The sequence below is a fragment of the Lissotriton vulgaris genome, chromosome 4_1, assembly GCF_964263255.1.
Source record: "Lissotriton vulgaris chromosome 4_1, aLisVul1.2, whole genome shotgun sequence".
NCBI lineage: Eukaryota > Metazoa > Chordata > Amphibia > Caudata > Salamandridae > Lissotriton > Lissotriton vulgaris.
The window spans coordinates 1348872941-1348890622 of record NC_141691.1 but is presented as its reverse complement, the minus strand read 5'-3'; the positions used below and the strand labels follow the sequence as shown (position 1 = coordinate 1348890622).

The 17682-nt window shown below is 52.6% G+C and overlaps 1 protein-coding gene across 1 annotated transcript in view; it reads left to right on the top strand.

Moving 5' to 3' along the window:
• The window catches only part of CEP192 (centrosomal protein 192), a 1919503-nt gene that overhangs the window by 1272465 nt on the left and 629356 nt on the right, over positions 1–17682 (top strand). The gene's annotated exons all lie outside the window — the stretch shown is intronic.

The window sequence follows — 17682 nt, the reverse complement described above, 5'->3', positions numbered from 1 at the left end:
CTCACTGAGGTACTCAAACCGCAGGCAAGCTTCTCGGAGCCTCTCCTGCTGGTCAACGGGGCCCTCACTGACATTCTGTTGGGCACCTGGTCCAAGCCCTCCACAGGCCTCCCTGTGAATCGGGACATGGCCTGACGCCACCGCCCAGCACCGGGCGACCCCAGTTTCCTGTCCGTTCACCCCACCCCTGAGAGCCTTTTGATCCAGGCCTCAACTTACCAGACCGCATTCCCGACCGCACCTCCGGATCGGGAATCCAAAAGGTACAACCAGTTCGTTAAGAAGCTGTTTTCCTCACTGAGTTTGGGGTTGAGGTCTGTCAACACCGCCTGCTTTTTGGGCTGTTACTTACACTCCTTGTGGGATACGGTTGTGGAAGTGTTGCCGCAGTGCCCGGCGAAGGTCCAGGCAAAGCTAACCCAGGCCCTCGCGGAGGGAAGGGACGTAGCACGATATTCCATTCGGTGTGGACTGGATACCATGGACTCGCTAGGCAGGGTGATTGCAACGACGGTGGCGGTTTACCGTCACACTTGGCTGAGGTCTGCCAACTTTTCGGGCGATGTTCAAGCATCCCTTATGGACATGCCCTTTGATGGCCGTCGCCTTTTTGGCGACAAGGCGGACAGCGCGCCGGAACGTTTTAAGGACTCCAGGGCTCCGGCCAATTACTTGAGCCTCGGCCAACGCCAGCTGACTTCAGCCTTTAGTCCCTTTCGTGGCCAAGGAAGGGGTGCCCTGTCACGTCCAGCTGGCCACAGGCCAAAGAACCCACCTCAAAGCGGTTGCGGACGTGGTGACTGCAGTGGCGGTGCCGGAGGACACAGGCAAGGCCAGTCCACACCCGCCCCTGCAGCATCTGCCTCAAAATCCTCCTAGACAGAGTTTTCAGGCCTATTCGATGCCAGTGGGGGCAGGGTTCGCCATCACCTCCTCGAATGGCGCTCCATCACATCGGACAGGTGGGTGCTGCAAATCGTCCGAAGGGGCTATGCCCTCCTCTTCGAGGCGTCCCCTCCAGCCATGCCACTGCAGTGCCACTGCAGTACCACTGCATGTCAGGGGATCATTTGCAACTTCTGCAGGAGGAAGTTACGGCCCTCTTGGCCAAGGGGGCCATCAAGCGCGTTCCTGGGCCAGAAGTAGGACGTGGTTGCTATTCCCACTACTTTCTGCTGCCCAAGAAGGGCAAAGGGGGCCTTCGCCCTATCTTGGATCTAAGGAGCGTCAACGGCTTCCTCCGGAAGGAGAAGTTCAAGATGCTGAGTTTGGCTCAGGTCCTAGCTGCCCCTGACCCAGAAGACTGGATGATTGCCTTGAACTTGCAGGACGCGTATTTCCACATTCCCGTCCTGCCAGCCCACCGGCATTACCTGCGGTTCACGGTAGGCCACGAGCACTTTCAGTTTTCTGTGTTCCCCTTCGGCCTTACCAGCGCCCCACTGTTTTCACTAAAGTGATGGCTTTGGTCGCAGCTCATCTGCGCAGATAGGGGTTGCAGTCTTCCCCTATCTCGATGATTGGTTGTTAAAGCAACAGTCGTCTCCCACCTCCAGACTACAGCCGACCTCCTGCTCTCGCTGGGGTTCTCCATCAACATGCCGAAGTCACACCTGTGTCCCTCTCAAAAGTTCCTCTTCATCGGAGCGGTTCTGGACTCATCACAGTTTCGGGTTTATCCCCCCGAACAGCAGGTTCGGGAAAATTCAGGCTCTGATTCCGGTCTTTCAGTCTTTATCCCGAGTCTCGGTCAGATTGAGGCTGCATCTCCTGGGGCTGATGGCCTCCTGCATCCTTCTGGTGCATCACGCCAGGTGGCGGATGCGGGCTCTGCAGTGGTACCTGAAGTTTTAGTGGGCACAGCATCAGGGCAACCTGTCCGACTATGTCCGGATCTCGGAGGGCACTGCGAGACAGTTGCAGTGGTGGCTCACAAACACGATTGGGTCTGCTGCAGATCTCTCCCCCTTCCCCAACCGGAGCACGTAGTATTGACAGATGCGTCCCTCCTGGGTTGTGAGGGCCCCATGGGAGAGAGGGAGATCAGAGGCCTCTGGTCTCCAGCGGGGTCCCGGCTCCACATCAACCTTCTGGAGCTGCGGTCGATCCGGCTTGCCCTGAAAGCATTCCTTCCCTCTGTCCAGGGAAGTGTAGTGCAGGTGTTCACGGAAAACACCACCGCCATGTGGTACTGCAACAAACAGGGCGGGGTGGGGCCATGGACCCTTTGTCAGGAGGCTCTGACCCTCTGGACATGGATGGAACACCAGGGCGTCACCCTGGTGTTTCAACACCCGGCAGGTTCCCTGAACGCGAATTGTGAGAAGTTGGCCTGATATATGATGCTCACTGTAGGAAGGTGGATATCTGGAAAGCTGCAGACAGGCTCAGCTCATGCTAGAGCACCATCTCACATAATTCCAAGCACTCTCCCTTCAGGATTGATAAGGCCTGCCATAGGAGTGACTTATAGAGCAAATGTGGCCATTTTGGGTTAGATATAGATATATTATATCTAAAGCAAAGGGTGATTACACCACTTTGCCCCAGCTGTGTTACCAGCCAGTTGTGTCAGTTTGGATGGCCAGCCAGGGGTGGCATAATACATGCTGCAGCCCCTGGTATGCCCTGGGTGCACCTATGCCCGGGGTACCTAAGGTACACTGTACAGGGGCTGATAAGGTGACCCAGTATCCAATTAGATATGTACCTATGGTACATGGAGTCCATTTTAACAGAGAGCAGGAAGCCTGGGGTCTTGAATAGCAGGATCCCAGGCCAACTATGTCGAAAACCAGCAAAACACTAGGCAAAAAGTTGGGGGCAACCATAGTCCGATATCCACCTTCCTACACTGATGGATTATGAATGGCGTCTGAACTCTGACATGGCGCAAGGCCTCTTTCGGCAGTGGGGAGAACCTTGGTTAGATCTATTCGCCACCGAAGAGAACGCGCAATGTCATCAGTTCTGCGCCTTGGAATTTCCAAGGCGGCATTCGCTCAGAGACGCTTTTCGTCGTGAGTGGACCTGTGGTCTGTTGTACGCCTTTTCCGACTATACCACTTCTGCCCATAGTGCTGAAGAAGATCGGGCGAGTCCGGGTTCAAGTCATGCTTGTGGCTCCGTACTGGGCACAGACATACTAGTATCCCAAACTACTCAGCATGTCAGTCGATCCTCCGATTCGTCTGCCTCTTCAGGAGGACCTTCTGGTGCAGCAGCAGGGGACGGTCCTCCACCCTAACCTGTCCAGCCTCCACCTCTATGCATGGATTTTGAGCGGTGGCAGTTGAGGCCATTTGACTTGCCTCCTGAAGTATGTGATGTGATATTGGCAGCCAGGCGTCCCTCCACAAAATCGGTATATGCCTTCAGGTGGAACAAGTTTGTGGCATGGTGCACAGCAAAGGCTGTGGATCCTCTCTCTACCCCCCTTTCAGAGGTTCTCCTTTTCCTTCTTTCTCTTGCCCAGCAGGGCTCTGCTCTGGGCACTCTTAAGGGTTACCTCTCTGCTTTTTCTGCCTTCTTGAGGCTTCCTGATCAGCCTTCTCTTTTCAAATCCCCTATTGTAAACAGATTCTTGAAGGGCATCACGCACATGTTCCCTCCTGTTCCTTTCGTGATGCCTCAGTGGGACTTGAACCTTGTTCTTACATATCTGATGTGCGCTCCCTTCGCGCCACTTCACAATTGTTCCGTCTTCTTACCCTGAAGACTGCTTTCCTGGTTGCCATCACCTCTGCCAGGAGAGTGAGTGAGCTCCAGGCTCTTTCTTCTAAACCTCCTTTCTGTCCATCCGGACAAAGTTGTGTTGAAAACGCGTCCTTCTTTCTTTCCCATGGTGGTTACTGCCTTTCACATTGGGCAGTCCATCACCTTGCCCACCTTCTTTCCGCCTCCGCATCCTTCCAAGGAGGAAGAGAGGCTTCACCGTCTAGACCCAAAACGAGCGCTCTCCTTCTACCTTGATCGCACACGCCAGTTCCGGGTGGACTAACAACTCTTTGTTGGTTACGTGGGCGCTAAGAAGGGACCGGCGGTACACAAACGGACCATCTCTCGGCGGGTCGTGTTGTGTATCAAGGTATGCTACTCTTTGGCTCGGAAGGAGCCCCCAGTTGGGCTGAGGGCCCATTCCACTCTGACCACAGCGGCTACTACTGCCCTGGTTCGGGGAGTCCCCTTGCAGGACATCTGCCAGGCAGCTACGTGGGCCTCACTGCACACGTTTGCTAGACACTACTGCCTGGACAGCCAAGTCAGGAGAGAAGGCTTTTTCGGCCCTTCCGTTCTCCAGGACTTTCTTGTCTGATCTTGGTCCGCAGACCCACCACCAGGGTTGGCATTGCTGGGGTATCTATTTTAAGGTAAGGAATCTAACACTAACCTGTTTCTTTCAGATGCACAAGTTACTTACCTACGGTAACAATATATATGAAACAGTAGTTTGTGTCAGATTCCTTACCGCCCCACCCATCATCCCGCTCTGCGGACCGATATCTAGGGTTACGGTATTTACCTTTGAGGGCCCTAGTTTTATGGCACCAGTGTCGGTCTCTCGCATGGCTCTGCGTTCCTGGTGCGGAAAGCTATGTACAAGAACTGACACAGTGCGCAAGGGCGGCGTCTAAGTACTCCGACGTCATCCCGGCGACCACGACGCCGAAGACCGACGTGGAGTCGCAGACGACGCCTATCGACGTGCACGGGTACTGCTACGCAAAACTTTCCGGATCCAGTCCAACGCCTGGGGATATTCTAAGGTAAGGAATCTAAGGTAAGGAATCTAACACTAACCGAAGGTAAGTAACTTGTGCATCTGTCCTGGAAGGCAACTTTCCTTGTACTCACTGTGAGAAGTTCGCCTGATATATAATGTTCACTATTCTAGTGAGCACTTTGTATCAGTCCAAACAACCCTTACTGATGATTGGTTGTAAGTCTATCCAGCTATCCTAGTAGCATGGACAAGAGCAGTCTTTAGGCTAAACTCTAGAGGGCGAGTTAAGACAGCTGTTATACCATCACATATACCCCTTGAACACCAAGTGAAAGGACACCACACAAGTTATGTAAATAAAAGGATATTTATTTATAACACAACAACCCTGGACTCTTTATGAGGACAGGGTGCTAAGCACAATACAAAACTCTTGAAGAAATACTGAAAGTCGCACAATTTACACAAATGCCCGAGGGGCACGAAAAACCATATACTACAAAAGTGGAATGCGAATTACTAGCAGGTAAGTAACTACTCTCAGAGGCTTTAGAATCGCTAGGCCTAAAATACTGAACCCTTAGATTAGAAGCAGGAGGCCTAGGGACGTCGTGTGCAGAGTGGAAACTCTCACGCGCAATGCGGGACAGTCTATGGAGGCTAGTAAATGCAAAGTTAGTGTTCTCGGGCGAACCCGACTAGGTAGGTCTAAAACGAAAGTGGATCTGGACACTTAGAGAGTGGTCCTACGCTGGAGCACCGTGGTACTCGGTTTACCTAGCCCAGGGGCTGCGTCTGCATAGGGTTCAAGTGACGTCGGGAATCCTCGTTGACGAACCAGGAGCCTGAAGTAAAAGTTGCTGGCAGGCGACCAGTGAAGATGTTCCGGGCTGATCCAAGGATGGATCAGTGAAGAAGGGTACCTGTAAGCAGAGGGGACCGAGTTCTGAATCACTAGCCAGTGATTAGGTGGGCACCAGGTTGGCACCGGACGAGGTCACTCAGCCAGGTGAAGAGGTGACACTGGATTCTGCTGCTGCACGGACCAGGGCGCTGATGTCGACCAGGCTGGAGGTCTGCGAGCTGTCCCACGTCGGATGTCTGCTGCTGGCGATGCTGTATCCGTTGAAGGAGGCAACAAGCCTTGGCTACGGCAAGCCCACGTGGCGACACAAAATGGCGCCTGGAGTGGACCAGGAGGGTCCGAGGAAGTTCCCCTTCAAGAGGAGACAAGGGCCAGTCTAGAGGAGCTAGACCAGCGGTGAAGCAAACGTAGGACGTCGTCTGGAGGGTCACTAGCCAACGGGCAAGTGACTGGACAACGTGGCAAGCAACACAGAAGCAAAAGGGCCCCACGCAGATCTGGTGGATGCTGGGGGGCTGGGCTTCGGTGCTCGTGCTGCTTGGGGTTGGGGCTTCTCTTACCCCAGTGCACCCACTCGAGGGTCCCTCGGTGGTCGTGCTGGGTCAGTGTCGTGCTGGTTCTGATGATAGCCGGTTCTTCTGGTCTTGTCGCACCCACGGTTCTCAGCTGTGCTGTAGAGGCAGCTTGAGGTCAGAGAGGGCAGGGAGTCCGGGTCTCGTCGTGCTGGTCAGTCTGGTTCCGGAGGAAGGACCGGCAGCAAACCGCAAGATACTTAGTTGGTGCCTGCTGATGCAGGGTGACTACTCCTTAGTCACAAGGGAGAAATCTTGAGAAGAAGTCGAGAGTTCCTTTCGTGGAAAGTAGTTTCAGGATTCAAAGATGATCTAATTTGGAAGGGTCCCCGCTCCTACCTTTATTCTAAAGAAAGGGGCTGGTACGCGACTAGGTCCTGCCCATGGGTGGGACCAGGAGGGGGGTGGTTACACCGCTCTCCTTTGTCCAGTCTCTCCCCAGCTCAGGGGCTGGTGTGCCCCTGGAACTGGTTTGTGCCGGCCTATGCACAGTGAGCACCGGGGTGCCACTTTCATGTCACCTTCCTCTCAGCCCTGCCTACCTGGGATACACAAAACCCTGTCTGGGATAGTGCTAGCACCGCCCTTGACAGGAAACCCTTTGTCCAAGCTCTCCTCGCTGGAAGGACTCCCAGCAGCAGGAGGTCAGACTTGTGTCTGTGGTGGCAGCATCCATTTTGTGGAGCTGAGGCTCGAGTTAACTTTAACCGGGGTTCACAGTTACATACATGTCGTGTCCCTCTAGAAGGGTGAAATGCTAACCCCGTCGCCAGAATTGGCGAGGGGTTAGTATTCCAATTCGTATGACACCTTACTCGACATGTTTTGATAAAGCGATACCAAAGTTGGCAAATAACCGCGAGGATTATAATGCACTTAAGAGTATATGGTACGCGTTATCATGGAACAGCGATTAGGACTTGGTTCCGCAAGCTGCAAACGGGCTCAGCTCATGCCAGAGCACCATCTCACATAATTCCAAGCACTCTGCCTTCAGGATTGATAAGGCCTGCCATAGGAGTGACTGATAGGAATACATGTGTCCATTTTAGGGTTAGATATAGGAATACTATATCTAAAGCAAAGGGTGTTTACACAACCTTGCCCCAGCTGTCGTGCAGCCAGTTGTGTCAGATTTAGATGGCCAGCCAGGGGTGGCATAATACATGCTGCAGACCCTGGTAGGCCCTGGGTACACCTATGCCCTGGGTACAGGGACTGATAAGGTGGCCCAGTACCAATTGGTAAATGGACCTAAGGTACACGTGTCAATTTACAGAGAGAACAGCTAGGCTGTGGGTCTGATTAGCAGGCCCACAGCCAGGGAAAGTCGTAAACCAGTGAAGCAAAAAGCAAAAATCTGGGGTGATCATAGGATTGCAGACCCTACTCTCCTACACTCATAACATCTGCTCGCAGGGTGAGTGAAATTCAGGCTCTCATTTGCCATTACCCTTATACTGGGTTTTAGGCATCTAAGGTTGTCATAAGAACTCACCCAAAGTTTCTTCCTAAGGTGGTGTCAGTTTCATATGAATCAAACAATTACATTGCCCACATTTTTTCAGCATCCTTCCTCTCCTGCGGAGAGGTCCCTTCATTCTCTTGATGTGAGAAGGGTGTTGAAATAGTACTTAGATAAGACTAAGGAGATTCGTAGATCGGATCAATTATTTGTTAATTATCGATCTGTCAGGACTGGTCTTGCTACCTCCAAGAAGTCCATTTCTAGCTGGATTGTGTTCTGTATCCAACTGTTATCAGAAAGCCAACAAGACTTTAGCAACCCTAGGGCTCACTCTACCAGAGGTAAAGCTGCTACAGCGGCTTTACTTCGAAATGTCCCTATTGCTGAAATCTGTAAGGCTGCCGCTTGGAAGTCAGTCCATACCTTTGCTAAACACTAATGCCTGGACTCTGATGCCAGGGCAGATGCTCAGGCTGGGCAGGCTTCACTGAGGAATCTATTTGCACAATAGTGGGTTTGTCTGTTTCTTTCACCGCTGGGGTTGTTTGTTGGGATTGGCTTGCCATTCCATTCACATGATTATGACTATACACAGAGATCCCCTACTACAGAAGAATTAGTTTCCTACCTGTAACTCAAGTTCTGTAGTAGGGGTATCTCTGTGATAGTCATAAGCAATCCGCCCTCCTCCCCTGTGGATGAAATAGTGATATCCTGAATGCAGCAGGCCTTGCTTCATACACTTTCAAAAAGAACTGAAAGTAACTGGCCTTTGGCTGTGCATCATGGGATACCGAGGGTCTCTGGAAGTATTCTTAAAGGCACGGTATCCATGTACAGAGACCTAATGTCAGCCTATGGGGCTTGTCTGTCCAACCCTTCATCTCTATCATGAAAGAAGGGTCTTTGTGAAGGGGAGTTTCTCTATGTGTGAAACTTCATAAAATAATAAAATGTAATTGTTATCTGGCTATCTTTTTCACATCAAGATGATGTACTGGCCAGTGTAGCCTAGTTGGTTTTAGGCTGCATTATTATCTTTTATTATCTCAAGTGTCTATGCAGGATTGCAGAAGAGGACAATGTAAGAGACTATATCTATTGAAGTGCTCCGGGGTCCACGCTCATGGGCGGGACTATTCACATGATAATGACTATCACAGAGAAATCCCTACTACAGAACTGGAGTTACAGGTAAGAAACTATTCCATTGGGTACCTTTTGTGTTCTTATAGAAATAATTATATTTATTGAGCACTTTTCTGTCTTTCTGTCAGATTGGCTTTTGGCTCATATGCTTTGTGAACAATTAATTCAACAGGTTTGCCTTGCTGGATATTTTTCAAGGGGCTTGGTTTATTTTATTAATCTCGACCTTCTAGGCCATATATGCTGCTGGCAAAGGCTCATTTTCATGCGGGTTTTCTTTAGTTAGTACCAGCCTGTTAGATATTTTGGACAGGCAGCTGTATCCTAATGCAAGCCACCCAAGGTGTTTGATTAAGGGTGCAATATATCTTGATATTATATTGTGTGGTACTTTGGGACTGGTTTTTCTGTTCTGCTTGTGTGTATACGAAGTGTGCATAGGTGTGTTGCATACATGTTTATACATGATATAGTTTTGCTATATGTAATAGAAAGGATATTACATTCTTTAAAATGTAAATATATGTGTATGCGTGGAACGCAGATTTGTGGATTTAGGTTTAATGGAGCGATTTTTATATCGGGTCATATCTGTTTAATTGCTATCTTTCTGTCTTTACGGGCACTATGCATTTTTAAAATATTCGGATGGTCATTTTCTTCAAACAAACAAAAAACGGTCTTTATGTTAGAGATGGACTCAACGTGCATCTGCCTAGATACCTGAATTGATCTTGCCAACCTACGATGAATGGGTTTATTCGTTTTGGTTTTGATTGGAATGGTTTTTGTAAGCCCTCCTTTTTTGGAATTATCAGGGCATATTTTCTGCAGCTATTATTTTACTGATGTAGGGAATGTGGGTTACATGGCATTCGCTTTTACTTGGCATTGGCTTTGCCTTTGGCCCTTCTAGTCTAAGGACTCACTTACCCATTAGGGGTTAAATACCAATGTCTGACGTTATCAGATGTCTGTTCCACTTAAGGCTTAGACTTTTTCTGTGCCTGCAAGGTTGTTTCTTATTTACATTTTCTGTGGTCATTGCCGCGTTGTTTTGGGAGAACCATGCTCTTTTTCGTTTAATAACTATGCAGGTCTGCTCTTTAGTCAATTTAGACCAGCTGATACTATTTGAGAGTTTTGGTTTAATTAGTTTGCAGATCCTCCTTCAGGTGGGTATAGCTAGGGTATTTAATTCAAAAGCTAAGAAATCTGAAGCTAGATGTCTCTATAAGATGAACAAGTTACTTACAGATTCCTTATAGCCCTGCCCATCCTCCCCACTCTGCGAAGGATCTATATTGTTAGGGTTATACCCTTTTGGGCACTGGTTTTATATACCAGTGATCTCTATTAAAAGTAATTGTAATTCAACACACTATTTGGTCTGACTTTTTCTAACTTGACTTGGTATTAGCAGACCTTTCATTTCCATTTGCTTTGTCGCTGCATTGGGTCTTTCCTTATGGGCCTTGTCTGAGTTTATATCCATTTTCTGATTGTTTTAAAGATCCATTGATTTTTTTTTTTGGCACACTGTTTCCACAGCCAATTTCTATAGAAACTTTGTGTTTTAGCACAGAAGGTATCTGAAAGAGACAGTTGTAGATTCCTTACCTTAGAATTACCCCCAGACTTCACACATGATCCAAATAATGTTTTCTCTTAGCAGTATCCCTGCTTGTCTGTAGGTGGAGCCTGTTGATTCGGTGTCGTGACCGCTGTGATGACATTGCGGTGTCTACTTAGACACCACCCCTGCGCTGATGTCAGTTCTTTCTTTTTCCGTGCCAGCCTAGCGCAGATACGGTGAGAACGTACCTATTTAGTCACTTTTTAACAAACCTTTTTTCTACTTTTATCGACTTCTTTTTTCAAGTCATCGAGTCCTGGTAAGCAAGGGATGTCCTTTAGTCAGACTGGCTTCAAGCCCTGCGGTTCCTGTCACAAGATGTCTTCTGTGACTGACCCACACCTCGTGTGCCTCTGGTGTCTCGGGGCGACCGCGAGCCGAAGTTGTGCTCCGACTGCCGGGCAGTGAATCCGAAGTATTTGCGGGACTGGTCCCGAAAGCTCTTGGACGTCCAGCAGCCGGCTCCGCTTCGGTCCCGGTCTCGCTTGAGGGGAAGGTCTCGAGACCGTTCGCGGAGCCACCATACCACGTCCAAGTTTTCGCCCCCCTCGGGTAAGTTGAAGCACAAGAAGGAGGCAAAGAAGCACTGTCGCTCTTCATCTTCACGTCGGTCAGCTGACGCCACACGGGATCCGGAGCAGTTATCTGGTTGCAACCCGGCACATTACTATTACATGCTTCAGGCCTTAACAACAACAAAAGAGGAAACCACCCCTCCTCCTCCCCACCTCCTCCTCCCCGGAAAAAGAAGAAAGACAATCTAACAAAGAGAATATCACAGCCCAACCATCGGATCCCATAGGCGGCTAGGTAGCAGAGTCAGCTGTGACAGGTTCCAGGGAGGATCCGCCAACCTTAACAATCGAAGATATTTGGGACAGGTGAGCTCTGTAAATTCGGTTGTCAAAAGTGCGAGAAGTGGTGCCCACAGCTCGTGGAATGAAGCCTCATTGTTGGTTAACAAGAGGAAGAATTTCTCCATCCCCAAGAGGGACCATAGCTTACGGAGCCAGCCCAATCGTGTAGGGACTGTGGTAGAACCCCAGTGTGCAAGTATATTTTGTACTGCTACACCCACAATGAGTGCCATCTGTTTGCCTCTCCTAGGAGTGAGTGGGAAGGTGATTGCATTGGGGAGGCCCAAGAGTATGTAAGCTGGAAATCTTGGGATTTGGGTGTCGATGTGGGAGTCAACCTCCTCTAGAATTTGTTGCCAGTATGTCCCCAATATGGGGCAGTCCCAAAGCAAATGAGTGAGATTACCTAGCGCACCACAGGCTCGCCAACACAGAGGGCTACATGTCTGGTTACTCCTATGGAGCCTAACGGGGGTAAGGTACCAGTAGGTCGCCAACTTAGTGGCTGTTTCAATGGATGAGACATTACGGGCCCTGTGACGGGCTCTATAGTAAATATTATTCCATTCTTTCGATGAGAACGCCCTACCTAACTCCCCTTCCCAGCGTAATTGTCCAGCAGATTTCCCAGTGTCCGAGGGGTTGCGGACAAATTTATACAAATCTGATGTTAAACGAGCATCATCGTGCCTTGTAATTAACCATTTCTCAAACGGCGTGAGCCGTCTCTCCGCTCCCTCCCACACGACCCAATGTCGTATCTGTAAATACCGATAACGCTCTGCTTCGGGAAGCCTATGATCATTACGAAAGTCCTTGAAAGGGCGTATACCAGAAAGGTCAAAGAAATGTCCTATGGAGCGGGTAGCCTCTGTCGTCCAGCGGTTGAATTCCATATAGTCTAAGCCAGGTGTGAAGTCCGGGTTCTGCGCAATGGGTGTAATGGGGGATGGGAAAGTAGTAAGACCCCTGGTGATCAGTTTTATCCCAAGCTAACATTGTGGGACGGGGTAACTCCGACAGATACAAATGGCGAGGCCTTCCCCTGCGGGGGAGAAAAGTAACCCCCCACAAAGATTGGCCCGCATGCGATCTATCCATGAACAAGCAGTGCTTCTCTGATTCAATTGAGCCACCCTCCAGTATGCTAAAAGATCGGGAACTCCGAGACCCCCTGTCCACAGGGTCCCTGTAGGTAAGAGCTCGACGCATCCGTGCCCTCTGATCCCGCCAAATAAAACGGTTGATGTCCCTCTGGATGGCACGTAGTACTCCAAGGGGGGGGCATCAACAAGAGAGTTTTGAAAAGGTAAAGGATTTGTGGCAGCAACACCATCTTCACTGCCGCTATCCGTCCCAGCCAAGAAAGGGAATGAGGTTGCCATCTGAGGATGGAGTCCCTGACCTGTTTCAACAGTCTCGTGTAGTTCGCCTGTCTGGTGATGGAGATGGTGGGAGCCACTTTGAGGCCTAGATAAGTGATAGCATCTTGGACCCACTGGATATGGAAGTTTTGCTTTAAAAGTTCCAGTGTCTCGGGTTCCAGTGATAAGTTAAGGGCTTGCGATTTATGCATATTGATCTGAAAGCCCGAGGCTAGCGCAAAACGAGCTAACTCATCCAAAAAGGCTGGCAAGGACTCCCGCAGTTGTTCTAGGGTAGCCACCACGTCATCTGCATACATACATAGCTTATGCTCCGAGCTCTCTAAACGTGCACCCTTAATAGATGGATCATCGCGAACCCTTTGAGCTACAGGTCCATATAGAGAGCGAAGAGGAGCGGCGAAAGCGGGCACCCCTGTCTGGTTCCCCTGCAAATAGAGAAGGCTGCTGCTCACCACGCCGTTCACCCGCACTGTGGCAGTGGGATGTGCATAGCCCTGAAAGACCCAATCTATGAAGCGGTCTGGGAAGCCAAAGTGAGCTAGCGTAGCTTGAAGATACGGCCAGTGGACCCTGTAGACCGCCTTTTCCGCATCGACCGAAAGAATCATGCGTTCTGCCGGAAAGAGCCTTCCCGAACGGTCCATCAGATGGAGGAGTCGTTTGGTATTATCGGAGCATTATCGCCCCGGAACAAAGCCCGAGTGATCCAGATCTATCAGACCGGGAAGGTGGCGAGAGTTGGGCCGCCAAAATGCCAGTAAAAACCTTTAGGTCCACATGGAGGAGTGATATAGAGCGGTAAGAGCTGCACAGCCGGGCATCTTTCTTTGATTTGGGAATCACGGTTATTAAGGCCTCCAACATAGAGGAGGGGAGGGGAGAGGTTGGGGACAACCCAACAGAGTTAAAAACACGAGTGAGAAGCGGAGCTAATATCCGACAGAACTTTCTATAAAAACTGGAGGTAAACCCATCGGGCCTGGCAGTTTATTAAGCTTCAGGCGAGAAATCGCCTAAATCACCTCTTCCAAACGGATTGGGGCTTCTAGGTCGGCTGCCTGGGAAGGTAGCAATGTAGGTGTAATCACATCATGGAGGTATTGGACTGGTGCGGACTCAGGCAACACTTGAGCCGCGTACAGTGTTTCGTAGAATTGCCGGAAGGCCTCTACGATCTCAGTGTCTTCGCAACACTCACCTCCTCTAGAGTCTTGTACTGTGGCAACTCTATGAGCCTGTCTTTGCGCACGAAGACTGTTTGCGAGGAGCCACCCACAACGGTCCCCGCCTATGTAAAAGGTATGCTTAAGGCGGAGAGCCGCATACTCGATCAATGTCCAACCCAGCTAGCTGGGCCCGAGTTGCCTTTAGTTCTTTCCAAATCCTGGCCGCGCACCTGTTCGCTGTGAATACTCTGTAGCTCAACGACCTCACTCATCAGATGTTCCCTTTCCCCCGCCTGTCCCTGTTGTCGGCTGCTGCAATACTAATTAAGACCGCCTCGGATAACCGCCTTCAATGCCTCCCATAGTGTCGTCAAAGGAATGTCCGGTGTGTCATTTCGGGCTAGGTAATCGGCCATGCTCTCCTCACTCTGCCATGCTCTCCTCACTCTGTCCTACCACCCAGGGATGCTGCAACATAGTCTCCCGAAGTCGCCAGAAGCGGCGAGTTGGGCAACGCGAGGGCATGGTCATAGAGAGCCATAGGGCAGAGTGATCCGACAATGGACAAGGAAGGATCTCCACGTCCGAACCCGTTGCGTTAGGTATCTGAAAGAAACACGTTAGTGTTAGATTCCTTACCTTAGAATATCCCCAGGCGTCAGTCTGATCCGGAAACTTTTGCGTAGCAGTACCCCTGCTCGTCGGTAGGCGTCGTCTGCAGGCGTCCCCTGCGGCTCCGCGTCCGTCGTCGGCGTCGTGCGCCGTGATGACGTCGCTGGAGTATATAGACGCCGCCTCCGCACGCTGACGTCAGTTCTTCTTTTTTCCGCGCCAGTGGACGCAGATCTGAAGAGCAGTACTCCGGTCTTTTGACCAAGTTTTTCTATTGTTATTTCACTATTGTGCCTGTTAGGATGCCCGGGTTCAAGCACTGTGATGACTGTGAGCGCACGATGTCGGTCACGGATCACCACCGCCTCTGTCTCCGGTGTCTGGGCCCCGACCACGACGTGGACTCCTGCGTCGACTGCCGGGCCCTCACCAACAAGGCTAGGCGGGAGCGGTCCCGCAAGCTACTGGAGCTCCGGGTGTCGGCCCCACGTCGGGACCGGGAGCGGTCCCGGTCCGGCCGGAGGTCGAGAGAGCGTTCGAGGGAGCGGTCGCGGAGCCGCGCCGAGCGTTCCGGAAGTCGACACCACTCGTCGGGCTCGTCAGGTAAGAAGCACAAGAAGTCGGGGCGTCGTCATCGTACCCCCGACTCCCCCCGACGCTCGCGCGATGCGGCCAGGGGCTCGGGTGACCCCACCCCCGCGGCTCCGCGAGAGTCGCCGGCGCGGCCTGCCTCATACCCTCCGGTCCCTGGGCACGGCGCAACGCCTGAGGAGATCGAGGCGTTCCTCATGGCCATGAGGGCGCTCGGTTCTCCGACGGGGCCTACGGTGCCTTCGGGCCCAGTGCTACCGTCTGGGGGCCCTGGCGGTTCGGGTGTCCCTGCCTCGGCGCCGCCGACGGCTCCGGCCCCGGCGCCGCCGACGGCTCCGACCCCGGCGCCGCAAGGGCCTTCGGGTTCGACGCCGGCTGGCCTTCCGGCCTCTCCGGCGCCGTTACCATCGGGGTTACCCCCGGCGCCGTCCCCGCGCGGCGCCGGTTCTCCGGTGCCGGCTCCGGCCGGCAGCGGGGTTCCGACGCCGGCTCCGGGCGGCGCCGTCCCCTTACCTTCACCGACGCCGGACGCGGAGCCGGACGGGCGTCGCTCGACGCCGGTCCCGGCGCCGATGGGGCCCATGAACCCCGAGGAGCCGGTCTACATCGTTGACTCCGAATACGGAGAAGATGAAGAGTTCGGTGAAGGTTGGGAGGGGTCCGAGGACCCTCTGTCACGCGAGTGCCAGTATGACCCGGACTGGACAGGTGACTTGGGGGATGCCAGTGGTCTGTACGACTCTCCTAACCCTGGTTTGATCTCTCCTCCTTCCGTGGCATCGGTGGAGGGAGCTGCATATTCTGTGGTGCTGATGAGGGCTGCCAAGGCCTTACACCTTGAGCTCCCCGTCGCGGCCGTGAGGCCTAACATCCTCACCGAGGTCTTCAAACCGCAGTCATGCCCACAGGAGCCACTGCTGCTGTTTAATGAAGCCTTGTCAGACGTTCTGTTGGGCACGTGGTCCAGTCCCGCTTCAGGTCCGCCTGTTGATCGGAACGTGGCCAGGCGCCACCGTCCTTGTCCGGACGACCCCAAGTTCCTATCTACCCACCCCACTCCTGAGAGTCTGGTGATCCAGGCCTCGACCTCCCAGTCCGCATTCCCGTCGGCCCCGCCCGACCGGGAATCCAAGAGGTATGACCAATTTGGCAAGAAGGTCTTCTCGTCCATTAGTTTGGGCCTGCGGTCTTGCAACAACGCATGCCTCTTGGGCCGCTACACCCACTCTGTGTGGGATACGGTCGCGGAACTGCTGCCAGAATGCCCCATGGAGGTGCGGGCAAAACTCGGTCAGGCTGTGGCTGAGGGCCGAGATGCAGCAAAATATTCGATACGGTGTGGTCTTGATACGACCGACTCGCTGGGCAGAGCTATGTCAACGACGGTGGCGATTCGTCGCCACGCCTGGCTGAGATCCGCCAATTTTTCGGCAGATGTCCAGAATACCTTGATGGACATGCCGTTCGATGGCTGTCACCTGTTCGGTGACAAGGCGGACCACGCGCTGGAACGCTTCAAGGACTCCAGGGTCACGGCCAAGTCCTTGGGTCTCTCGACCCAGCGTCAGCAACCGGGTTCGTTTCGTCCCTTTCGTTGCCAAGGAAGGGGCGCCCCCACACGTGCTGCCAGCCACGCGCCGCAACAATCCTTTCAACGCGGTGGCGGCCGTGGAAACCGCCGTGGTGGCGGTCGGGGACAACGGCGGGGTCAGACCACACCTTGCCCCGCAGCATCTACCCCAAAATCCTCCTAGTCCGTGCTTTCGGCCCCATGTGACGCCAGTGGGTGGCAGGGTTCGCCATCACCACGCTCACTGGCGCACGATCACTTCGGACAGGTGGGTGCTGCAAATCGTCCGAAGGGGCTACTCCCTCCCCTTCGAGACCTCTCCTCCAGCCATGCCACCGCAGAACCACCGTGTGTCGGGGGACCACTTGACACTTCTGCAGGAGGAAGTTACGGCCCTCTTGGCCAAGGGGGCCATCGAGCGCGTTCCTGGGCCAGAAGTAGGGCGTGGTTGTTATTCCCACTACTTTCTGGTGCCCAAGAAGGACAAGGGGGGCCTACGTCCTATCTTGGATCTAAGGAACGTCAACGGCTTCCTCCGGAAGGAGAAGTTCAAGATGTTGACGTTAGCTCAGGTCTTGGCTGCTCTAGACCCACAAGACTGGATGGTAGCGTTGGACTTGCAGGACGCCTATTTTCACATCCCCGTCCTGCCGGCCCACCGGCGTTACCTGCGGTTCACGGTAAGCCTGGAGCACTTTCAGTTTATCGTGCTTCCCTTCGGCCTTACCAGCGCCCCACGGGTGTTCACAAAGGTGATGGCGGTGGTCGCAGCCCATCTGCGCAGGTTGGGGGTTTCAGTCTTCCCCTACCTAGACAACTGGTTGTTGAAGGCGGGCTCGCCCCAGACAGTCGTCCACCACCTTCAGATGACGGCAGACCTCTTGCACGACCTGGGGTTCTCCATCAATGTGCCGAAATCACACCTGTGTCCCTCTCAAAAGCTCCTTTTCATCGGAGCGGTTCTGGACTCGGCGCAGTTTCGGGTTTATCCTCCGGAACGACGGGTTCGGGATATTCAGGCTTTGATTCCCATCTTTCAGCCGCTATCCCGGGTTTCGGTCAGGTTGACGCTGCGGCTGCTGGGA